Raw genomic sequence first — 11,641 nt, forward strand, 5'->3', positions numbered from 1 at the left:
AACATTATTTATGAGTAACTAATTATTATAAATTGCATCAACTCTTGAAAAACGCTGGTGTCGAATATATCAAGGTATACGGGTGAAAAATATATTCGAATTAATTTATTAAATTAATTTTATGTAAAAAATTGATAATAGGAGTACTACACTAATAAGAAAAGAATAATTTTAAAGGGATATTTAGATGTGGAGTTCAAACCCCGAAAGGTTCAAGTTAGAATGACAGCTTGATAAAAAATAATAAAGAAAGTCTGTTTTACTAATTATTCAATAGGAATTTGAAAACTTCCTTTTAAAAATAATATAATTGATAAACAAAGCGACAGTCGGACCAAAACTATACCAGATGTGTAATTATCTAATAAAATAGCAATAATAAAAAAAATATAATTTTAATAAGATATATCTATATTTTATAATCTGTAATATAGTCAAACTTCTTTCAAGAAGATAGATAAAAGGTTGCTCACAATTGCCAAAATATTGTTGTAGTTTTCTAAATATGTATTTATCGCTATTTACAACTGTACATTATAATACATTTAGTAAATCTGATCTCAGTTAAATTGGAGTGTTATAAGCGTGCAGAGAAACTACCCATAGGTAGCATTCTAATGACGCTTTACATTAGCTTCGTGCCATCTTCTTTTCTGGCGCCTCGTAGGATTATCAGGAATGGAAGAGGAAGCAAGGTTAGAAACTAGTGGGTTTGGGTGGCTAGGGATTTTATAATGGAAGTAGTGATATCTGGTTTGGGCTAGATCGGTTACATATGAAACATTAAGGTCTTTATGTATGATTTTATTTGTGACAAAGTAAGGAGCATTGAGAATTTTACGAAGGATTTTGGATTGCAATGATTGGATACGAGAGCAATTCGAAGGTTTAGTGGAGCACCAAAGCTCAACTCCGTATCTCCAGATTAGCCTTATTACATTCATGTAGATCAGTCTTTTGTAATGTGTTGGAAGTTTAGACCGTTTGTCAAGTAAGTGCTGTAAAAGTCGAAATCGACGGGCAGTTTCCTGTCTTTTCAGTCTTGTGTGAGGATTCCAGGTTAATCGTTTGTCCAAATGTGGTCCAAGGTAGCGGATCTGTTCGACAGGGGTAAGAGTAACATCATTAAATGAAACTGTAGGGCAGTCGATAGGTTTACGACTAAAGGTACACAATTCTTCGAGGGCTGTGATATGGGATTGGAGAGTTTGGGATACAATTAATGGGTTATTATTAACTGCGAGCACACATGTGTCATCGGCAAACCTGGTGAGGATAGTGTTAGAATTGGTTGGAATGTCAGCTGTATAGACGGTGTAGATAGGAAGGATACTACCTTGAGGAACACCAGCGGACTGAGAAAAGAGGGATGAATAGGAACCATTGTGGTTTACTTGGAATAATATCGATGAGAAAGTATGAAGAATGTAGGAATTTACGAAGTTTGTAAAGCAGTTCCGGGTGCCATACTCGATCAAAAGCCTGTTCTATATCGAAAAAGACTCCCGAGCAGTACTTTCCGCGCTCCAAAGAAGACTACGTCCACCACACGATTGCATTGCTGGATAGTAGAGTGGGATATTTGGAATCCAAACTGGTGATCAGGAATTATATGATTGGAATCTAAGATGAGGTATAGGCGTATTAAAATGAGTTTTTCGAGGATTTTGATAATGATTGGTAATAGAAGATAGCCAGAATGCCAAAAAAAGGTATTTATTTTACAATCTTAAGATAATTTAGAAAGGATATGCAGGCTTAGAACTCCATCTCTTGGCGTGAGTGTGATCTGAATAGTCCATTTCTGAGATAAATCTGAGAGGAAATTATACTAAAGTACCAGTTACTAGGTCAGTAATGACTAATTGTTCTAGCCTCCCTTAACTTACAAGTCAATCTAGCGATAAACTGCTTGGAACAAGTTAAACGAAATAAAATAACTTAATCCGATTTAATACAAACATTTGTATTACTTTTTTTTCTGGAAAAGTTATGTACCTGAGTAAGGGCAGGTTGACACAATACGAGAAGCTTTCCTTGCAAGAAGACAGTTACTGTTATGTCAACTAACATGGTTGGTCGCTACTTTCACCTGGCTGTATACACCAGAGATTTTCATGGCCAGTTGCTGGCGCGGAACAGAGAGAGAGCTGGTAGAACAGAAAATGATGTAGAACCAACGAGATAATATTATAAGAACAATAAACTAAATTAGGCAAGAAGAGACAAAAAAGTTGCCATGAGGCAAAATATATATGTAGAAGTATCAAAGAGTTATATTTTTTACCCTAACTTATAAGAACAGTAATAATATAGACTTATCCTTTGGAATCAAGAAAAAGCATATTTGTATTTTGATGTTTTTAACCAAAATATTAACAATTATTTTTATTATATCCACTCAGAAAATTATTATTATATGTCCTGCAATTTCAAGTGAGGAAGAGCTGGTCAATTCACTGGTTTTAAATTCTGAAAATGCAGACTTTAAAAAGATCACATATCTTGTGCTAATTCATCATACCTAGTTGGCGGGTTTGATTACTTTTTAAAAATATATATTTATATATACTTATATACATATATATAAATCATTGACTAGGTAATTTAGTTTAAAATCAACCAAATTTATGAAAAGGTCTAATTTTTTTATCAAGAAAAAATCGAAAAACAATTGTTTTAACTAAGTCAATTTTAATTCTAAGGATAAACAACTAAGGATTACAACACCGGTATACTAAGATACTAATTACCAGTATTCACAAGTTTAAATACCATTTTTTCGGTATTTACTGGATTTTTAAATCATTGTCTCCGCTATATGTTCAAGGGTAACCAACGTAGCAACGTTTTAACTCCATGCAAATTTAAAAACGCAACATGATACAAATTTTTTAAAGAGGAAACAATATAATTGCTATGAAGATACAATTTTAAGCACAGTTACTAAGCCAAAGCCATAAGGGATTTTCTATTATTTTGAAGAAGTGATCTAGAGGTAAATACTTGGAAAGAGTATATCGCGCATTGCTAACAGTTCAACCAACAGTTGTTTTTTTTTGGACAAAATTACGTTCCAGGCTTACAGTACAATCGATGCATTGTGTTTTAAAGATCAAATTTCAAAAATTTATGACCAAAGACTGAATAGTAATATTTAAACTTTTTCGGGATTTAAATATATATGGTGTTCCTTTACTTTTTTGTAATTCTTTTATGCCGTTATAATTTATAAGTTACAAATGTTTTTTTGTGATATTTACTGTGCATGATAAAACTGGCAAATAAAACAAAGAAACGCCTGTTTTTTTTGTTGTTTTTTTTACAACCTGTATTGATCTTTTGGTCCGATATTTCAATCCCTCATACTAACCAATATTATAATTTACTTTATTTATATATAAATAATGTTTTTTTTTTTGGATAGGAACTCATACTACATTGTGAAATATTTACGGGAAAGCGGTAGATTATGATCAAACCTAATTAGAAGGCGTGTGAAGGTGTATGTAGGTCAGAGGAGATTCTTTGTTTACTAACGGTTTCCCAACACTGCGCCCTGTCAGCCTCTTGCCAAAGCAACTCCCTGCCACGAATTCATTTTGAATTATTACTCTGTCTGTTATGACAAACGATAAAAAACATAAAATATGAAAGAATATCAGATAAACAATATAATGATAAAATGACTTTATCAATCGTACGGTGGATACAACGTACAATGATATGTCAGTTATTTATTTATTTGGAAAACAACGTATACAGTAGTATAACAGTAGTGTATGATATTATTACTTGAACATATTAAGGTAGGGTACTCATTCGAAGTAGAATTTAAGTTTTTTTTTTAATTTATTATTTTTTTTTGTTACATATAAGCAATCCCTAGAAACTCCAAGTTTTATGGAACCTAAAAGTTCTTCCAAAGTCATATTTCTAAGTATTTATTTTTTAGGGGGTGCGGTCAATGAAAAACACAAATAAGTTCGATTAACTTATTTGTGTTTTTCATTGACCGCACCCCTAACCATCTTCTCCTCATTCATCATCCACGGTCAACTATCTCTCATAATTAATTTATTTTTTTAATACAATCCTAGCCATATATACATGTGGGAAAAAACAACTACTCCAGCTTCTGCATCTTACGAACTGTAATCTGATTGGCCTAAAACCCATCTTTCAGTTATAAATGGGACCAACGATATATCACGTGATGATTGTGTTGTAAAAAAAATCTTTGTTAACATGTAAAGCTCTGAAGACTCATTCTAGAACCATTTGGGGAATCCAAGAACTTTTATATTACTGTTCTTATATTTTTGCAATTTCCATGAAGATTTAGATTTGTTTGCATTCAATTTTTATTGTAGGTATGGAATAATAAATAACACAGTCTAAGTGTCCCAAAACTCTATTGTCCCAATCCCCTATTCTCTACCGATAATGTTTTTAAATTTTTTTTTATGCAATTTATTTACACATGTTAGACGAGAAAAATCTTAAATGAATTTTAGTTGCCTTAGAGCTATGTTGTTGAACATACTGACTTTTCCTAAAACAAATACAGTTCGTTCAAATAATTTTCTCATTGTTATATTGCTCAGAGCATTAAGGGAATAAAATATCTCCTTTGGGATTAATATTAAATTTAGAATGTCGACTATAAAACTCATCAAATATATTAATTTTGAAGATATATATATATCACAAAATATTTTATACAATATACTTCGATACTTCTATACAATATACGTCTCAAAAAAAAATAAATCATTTTTTGATTAGATATATTTCAAAGACCTATGTTGCTGAACACATTGACTTTTCCTAAAACAAATACAGTTCGTCCAAATAATTTTCTCAAAGTTATATTGCTCAGAGCATTAAGGGGTATGATGCAGGTGCACTATCCCACCGCTAAAAGTAAAATAATTAGCTATTTTATAGTTTTTTATGAGCTCTGCGCAGATAATAGCTCATTTCGGTCTTCAGTTTGGCTACCATCTTTTAAGTCTTCTTAGTTACAAGAAAACAGGGAAGAAAATAGAACTATTCCTATTGTCAGGTATTTAACCTACTTGGATCTCCTATCCGAGATGTTATGCAACGATTTCGAGACCCGACGATTTATCATCACCACGGCTCATTTAGGTCACGGCTGAAGTTCAAGAGTAAATCCATCCATAAACATCACTATATCGCTTCTTAAACGTTATACAGTTGCTTTAACGCAACAGCCTTCGTTCCTAAATACCGTACGGTGTAGTTGTGCGCGGCCTAAGTCCCATTCCGCAAAGTAATCGGTTCGTCTCGGGACTGGACGTCTCAACTCCTTTCCGTGACCGAAAGCCTTTGGAAAGGTCGTAACTCTCCTGAGGCACATGAATCCAAGTGCCACCCAAGAGAGCACATAACTTTCGGATGAAGTCGCTTAAACACTTCCAACAGTGCGGTTTTCAGCCGCCAGATCTGTTTGGACCAATACTTATAATGTGATATTGCAAGACTTTAGATAATTTTTTATTTTTAATAATTTATTTATTGTTATTTACAAATGTATAAAAATATATATAAGTAAATTTGCTGTTGAGGTAAAATGACATTAAATAAACATGTGGAAAATCTACCCATTGATAGAACTCCAATAACACTTCTTGAGGAGAAGATCAAAATTTAGGTTCTGACGGGTGACTTGAATCGTGACAAATTAAGGGGCATTAAAGATTTTAGACTTTAAATATTGGTACAAGAGGAATTAGATGATTTAGTAGAGCCCCAAAGCTCATCTCGGTATGTTCAGATAGGCCTGATTATAGTAAGTAATATTGATCAGCCTTTTGTAATGGATTAGAAGTTTAGACCGTTTGTCTGGAAAGTGTTGTATTAGTCAGAATCGACGAGTAGTTTCCTGTCTTGTCAGTCTTTTATGAAGATGCCAAATCAGCCGTTTGTCCAGATATAGTCCTAAATAACGAATCTGTTCGAGAAGAAAAAGTGGTGTATTATTAAAGCATACTGTTGGGCAAAAGGTCATGGGTTACGACGAAGGGTAAATTTGATTTGGTGGACTTTATTGAAATTTATTTTAACCCTCCAATTTTGGAGCCATTCTTCTGGGTTGGTGATGTGGGATTGTAGGGTTAGGGATAAAATTGAATGGTCATTATTCACTGATAACAGACATGTGTCATCGGCATACTGTATAAAGGATAGGGCCAAGGATACTACCCTGAGGTACACCAGAAGATTGAGGAAAGATGGATGAATAATCGCTGTTTTGATTTACTTGAAATAATCTGTCGGAGAGATAAGAACGGATAATGAGGAAATGTGTTAGAGGTAGGAATTAACGGATCTTTTATAGAAGCCCTGGGTGCCAGACTCGATACTAAATGATAAATTAAAAATTAAAAAAAAAAACAGTGAGCTGCTGGGTCTCATCCTCCAGAAGATGTAGAGGAAAGTAAGTGGTTACAACACGCACCACAATTGGATACTGCTGATCAACTTTAACCATCTAATAACTAGGTGAAATCGATATCAGTATAAACTGTGCATAGGAAACATAGATCTGAGTCATATCTATTACGATTATCTTCGGTACAAAATATTAAGGAAAAATATGGAGTGCTACGATAAATCTGTTGCAAGGACCCGAAATAACTGTGCACTTTTATTTTGAAAAAATTATTAAAAATAAAATTACTTAAACTAATATTATTTTCTTACGAATTGATTCATACAACGACAATGATGAATTCTTTAAAACGGTTTTTGCTCGAATTTTTGTTTCGATAGACATTAATTATATACTGATTACGAGAACGTTTACGTAACAATTTATAACTCAACCGTTAAGAACTTCTATAATAAAATCTCTTCTATTAACCCATTAAATTCAGAATGTCGACTATAAAACTCATTGACACCAAGCTATATTAAATTTAAAGAAATATATATTTATCAGAAAATATGACTTTCCTTAAGTACGCCTAAAAAAAAAATAAATTATTTTTTGATTAGATATATTTCAAAGACCTAGCCTGTGGTTTCCTATGCGGTATTATTGACCTCCTACACCCTGAAGCTATATCGACTATCACAAAGAAACCACAGCCTACGGTGCAATATACGGAATAAGACACACAAAATAAAATTAAAAAATTGTGAGATGCACCACTATTCAAGTAAAACAATAATATATAAATGTAATTTCCTTATGTCCCATACATAAAAATATATAAGGGATGGGTTAGCCCTGTAGTAAGGCACTGTGCTACTAACTCTAAAGACTCAGGTTCCAATCTTATTGTGACAGTTGATTATTTTGGTTGTGCAGACGTGAGTCAAACCTGTGGGTTCGGAAACACCTCCATGGTCTAGTAACAGTACTTCCTAACTAAGTCCTGCAACCCTGACCGTGTGTTGTAGTGGTAAAGGTTTTATTATATATACACATACAAAAAATATACAATATTTAATTGCAAAATCTTTAAGATTGCTCAGATTCTAGAACGGTTAATAATAAATATTATGTATTCTTAAAGATAAATCGCGCACTATTACTCCCTTTCAAATGAATGTTTTGTAAAAGCTTTAGAGTTAATGTAATTAAGCAAAAATCGTGAATCTTTTTTTTTTTTTTATATCAGCAAATTGTGAGTGTGGTTAACTCGGAAACTATGCGAGATGGCGAAAAGTTTAATCAAAACAATTCTTCAGCTACAATACACATTTGAACAGATAGAAAATGGTCTTAACACACATTTGATCAGCTATAAATAGTATATAACGCCAGAAACCATAGCGTCTACGATATATACGATAAACTGACAAAAAAAAAAGGATACTTCTAGTGACCCTTCCTATTCTTCCAACTTGTTATGAGTCAGGACTTTTAGTTTACCTCTTAGTCCAAACTAGTCGACTAGTCCAAACTAAGTCCTATTGTGTAATAAGTCAACAATTGTGTTCTTTCCATTTTCCTTTCTTTTGAGAATGACCCAGATTTCGTTACTCAAATTTTCCATAGTCAACAATCTTTCAGCATTAGTACTAGACTATCAGTTTTTTTTCATAATTTTAGATCAAATAATCCAAGCGAAATTGTTGGCTTCCTCGTTTTGCATACTCGACTAATTCTAGCGCCTGAACTCATAGACAGTATTTCTGACTCACTGACGCCAAAGTATACCAACCCACGCCCATGCCACGTGGTATCCCTCCCACTACACAATATTCCCACGCCACGTCCGGTCATGAACTTGCCTCGACCACTTATAAGAACAGTGGTTATCTTCTTGCCGAATCTAAGGAACAGGATTTGAACATTCTTCTAGAAAATATTTATTCTACACGTATTATAAACTTGCCGCAAATCCATAATACTAACAAATGTTTCGTAAGTAAAGTAACAAATGTCGATCCTCTACCTTTAGTGTTCTAATGAGTCAAACCTGGTGGGCGTCGGAATTGTGTCGGCTATTATATTCCATTTGCATCATAAAAAGAAACAAAATAAAAATAAAAGGAAACGATATTATCGGAAAGCTAAGTGATATATGACTAAAATCCACTGAAAAGATGCTCGTTATGCTATAAATTCAACATTCGTTCTAATTTTTTTTCAAATACTTGTTAATTTACTTATTCTGAAATATAATGTCTTTATAACAACATATCGATGATTTTTTTACTAAAAAATACACCACTAAGTTAATTGACGAGTTTCAAGAACAATATATTTAACCAAATTGATAAGATTTTAATATATAAAGTATTGAACTTGAGCTAAATATTGATATCAGAGAGTCATCTTATATATTTTTTTGTATTATTTATTTTATTGAAGGGAATTACGAGTAGTACCAACTTCCTCAATTTAAGGGCATTAAATACTAGTGTTCAAATACTCCTTCATACATTATAAACAGAAGTAGTAGGAAAGAAAAAATTGTAACTAATCACACAAGTACTCACTGAAGTAAAAGAATAAAACAATTAAATTAAAAATAATAATGATGAAGAAATATATTGTTATTTTATTATTTTTGTATATATTTTTAATTTTATATATGTTTGTTAATTTTTTATATCAATTAGTTATTTAGTTATTTTTTCTATGTATATTTACTACTTCACAATCACTACTTTTGTCAAACATTTCTTTTTCAATTATATGACATATATTACGAGCTTATACTATATTTATTTAAAATGAATATAAGTTGTATTTTGTATTTTAAGTGTGTTTTATTTATATTAAAGAGGGGGGAAAAAGAAGAAAGTCACATTGGGTTGAAAGAGAAAATAGGAAAAAGAAAAAAAAGGATAGAAAAGGAAGAAAGAGGGAAGGACAAAAAAAAAAAAAAAAAGAGATTAATAAAGTATAGAAGGAAGGAAAAAATAAAATAATGAAAAATAATAAAGAGATAAAAGAACCAAAGCGAAGAAACAAAAAAAAAATCATATACTCTTATTATATATTGTTTACTCGTAATACCTATATATTGTAAGATTAAAAAAATTCTCCGATTAGATTTGAATAACTATGCTTTGTAGCAACCCAATGAAGTTGGGTATATATAGGTAATATTAAGATAGAAATATCTCTATATCGATTACAACTTATTGTTTTATAGATCAGTGGTCCTTCAACTTTTTTTACCCCCAACACCCTTTTTGGGCTAAAAAAAAAATCTGTACCACCTTTGTTGGCTAAAAAAATATATAAAAATGTTGCCTCAATTATCCTTAAAGTTGTTAAAGTTGTTCAGAATATAGGGGATTTAAGAAAAGAAAGGGAAAAATAAATGCTGAAATGAACTTTACATTTAATTTTTAATATTTTGAGAAAGTGACATTCGCTTGCGGTATCCCTGGCATATGCTAGGACACTCAACTTTGAGAACCGCTGTTCTAGATAGATTTAAAAAGCATCCTCGGAATCAGAAAAAAATATTTAGGTGTCCTACGAAACGTAGGATAATAGTACTAGGTGAGTCGCATCGCGTGTGCCAACCGCCATTTTATAAATTATACAACTGTTCATGAAATTGTGCAATTTTACTGGTAGCTCAAATTGTATGACTGTAATTCACGTGTATTCAGTAGAGCAAATTGTATTATTTTTAAGTTAATTTTTAAGTCTTTATCCCATAATTTAAGTTTGTACTTCAATTTAGTGCCTATTCTATTTATCAGTTAAACGCAATACATATAACATGTAAAATAAAATATTACACAGTGATCACTAAAAACGTTTTTATATAACATAGATATACAAAACTTATTATTGGATTTTAGCTATTGCTGTTCCAGTGATGAAATGTACATAACTCTACTATTTTATATTTGTTTTCTCCTTATATTTACTCCTTCTTAACAGACATCTATGGATAAGGGACAATACTACCGTCTCCTGGATGTATGTTTTATAAAAGTTTTACAATACCTATGTTTTTAGAAGTAATAATTGAGATCCTGGCATTGCCGTTAGGGTATTTCCTGAAACGTTGTTGGGGAAAACCCTAATAACTCTGATTTTCTAATAGACCTGTTTACTATTGTATAAACGGATTCGATAATTTATAAATAACGAAAAAATAACAGGATTCATTAAACTGTCTTCAGTGAAAAATAAATGTTCCCTTTGACTCTTTATAAACATAGTTAGTGCACATTACGACTTTAAAACGTAAATATCGAATGAAGATGTTCAATGAGTTTTTTTTTTGGTAAGACTTTATTAAGTTTGTATATATAAAATCAAAACAGATAACTGTAATCTACAGGATAACAGTCTGAAACTTTCCTTATCTTGGTAGATATAGATTGAAAATGAAATTTAACTAATATCAAAGGCAATTTAGAAAATAAAGATAAAAATATCAATGAGTAAGAACTGATTCCCTGCCACTTTAACTGCACTAAAATAATCTATCTATCAGAAATCGTAACTATATATTTATAATACAAGATTGAACTGAAAAACAATATAATATTTACATATTTTTCCTTAAACTCATAAAAAAGGGGGATAATTTTTGAAAAAGCTGAGTGCGTTCGTTTCACAACAAAGATGTAATCAATAGTCAGCATTGAGATACTCGGTCGTAAATCATCGTAACCTAACACCATAAAACTTTTACAATATAAAAGGTTTTGACAATCGTCCAATACATTCCACATTCCAAAGTGGAAGACATTACATCCGACACAGGATGACACAGCTAAATGGCAGAATAAGATATACGAAGGTCAAACTGTTGGTCAGGAAATACGACGTGTAAAAGTAGGACTAATTGTAAGCATTTTAGTATAAGGTTTTTTGTTTTCTTTTTGGGTGGTTTTCATCTATATTATAAATAAATATCATATAATCTGTTTTAAATTAAATCAAATCTGTACAGCTCAGTTAAGGGTCAGGAGTGCGGTACTAGACCAACGGTTGTACAAGGAGGTGATTTAGTTAGAACTATGCTCGACCATGAAATATTTACGCAATTAATGAGGCTGGGTTGACCCCGAAGGGCTCACAGGCCTGACTCAACGGCTACAGTAAAACAAATAGTAGTCAGTGGTCCATTGCCTTATCAATGAGCTACCCACCCCCATTATAATCTGTTTATATAAATAT

At 31.8% G+C, this 11,641-nt stretch overlaps 1 protein-coding gene across 2 annotated transcripts in view; it reads right to left on the reverse strand.

Annotated features, from left to right (window-relative positions):
- The window catches only part of LOC106688634 (uncharacterized), a 24,961-nt gene that overhangs the window by 8,658 nt on the left and 4,662 nt on the right, over positions 1 to 11,641 (reverse strand). The window contains exon 1 of one of the 2 annotated variants that reach the window (XM_067051174.1): positions 1,999 to 2,121. The exons of the other annotated variant lie outside the window; for it this stretch is intronic. The gene's annotated coding sequence lies outside the window, so the exon portion shown is untranslated. Of the gene's footprint in view, positions 1 to 1,998; positions 2,122 to 11,641 lie in introns of those variants that run through there. 2 annotated transcript variants of the gene reach the window in all.

Source organism: Halyomorpha halys, unplaced genomic scaffold, assembly GCF_000696795.3.
Source record: "Halyomorpha halys isolate HHAL.00 unplaced genomic scaffold, Hhal_1.1 Scaffold1167.1, whole genome shotgun sequence".
In the NCBI taxonomy this organism is placed as follows: Eukaryota; Metazoa; Arthropoda; class Insecta; order Hemiptera; family Pentatomidae; genus Halyomorpha; species Halyomorpha halys.